Source organism: Oryzias melastigma, linkage group LG11 (assembly GCF_002922805.2).
Source record: "Oryzias melastigma strain HK-1 linkage group LG11, ASM292280v2, whole genome shotgun sequence".
In the NCBI taxonomy this organism is placed as follows: Eukaryota; Metazoa; Chordata; class Actinopteri; order Beloniformes; family Adrianichthyidae; genus Oryzias; species Oryzias melastigma.
Window position 1 is genome coordinate 12,845,005 of NC_050522.1, and position 1,005 is coordinate 12,846,009.

The following is a 1,005-nucleotide window of genomic DNA, read 5'->3' on the forward strand; positions in this document are numbered from 1 at the left end:
TGTATTTTTTTTTTTTTTTTTACTTTATAACAAATAAATCCATAAACGTCCTCATTTGGTAACATGTTTATGGGTTTGCCTTGAAAATGTAAACAATATTGCTTTGTAACTGTGATATTAGCATTGTAAAAAAGACTCCTTCCGCTGTCCTTATTGCTTCTAAACATCTTTTTGCTCTACTCTTTTAGGTGAAAGTATCATTTCTGAACTTCCTGAACCCTCAGCATATTCCTGCATTTTTGTGTGGCCATCCTCAACACTTCTACTTCTAAGTTGCTAAATCCCACCTCAACATTCAGAAAAATACACTGGATTTATCGTTTCGTGAACATTAAGCAATTCTTTTATAAAATATAGCTTTTAAATGTTTCCAAAAATTGAAATATGATAGTGTTTATCTAACTATTGTGGATTATTTTAGTTTTGACTTCATCACTACATGTTCCTTTCAAAATAAAATACACCCAGTTTTAATAAGATCCTCCTACTGCAGAAGATTTATTTGAATAAAAAAATGAAAGAAATCTAAACCTGGACTTTTTTTATTTGTCGCACCTCATCTTTTTTCTCCTTAAACTTTTAATTATTAACATGATGTTGGTGTAAAATCCAAGATTAGAAAAAACTCATGTGAGTTCACTGACATGCTTAAAAATCAAAACATAAATAACTAAAACAAATTAATAAAAACTACAAACATTTTTTTAATTGTTTTTTTTAAATTGTTAACATTTTTCTTTAAAGAATGGAGGGATAAAAGTGCCACATGTAGCTCTGGAGCCTCAGATCTGCATAGAAAATAAAGACATTCCTAAAATCGGTTCAGCATTGGAGGAATCCCACTTTTTCCATATCTAATGCTGATACAATATTACAAATGCATCAACTTTTCTTTATAATTTAGTTCCTGTTTCAGTAGACGCCAGCTTTTAGGAAGAAGTGTAACTGGGTAAACTGTCCAGGATGTACCCTAAGATGACAGTCAGGACTGGCTACAGAAACCCA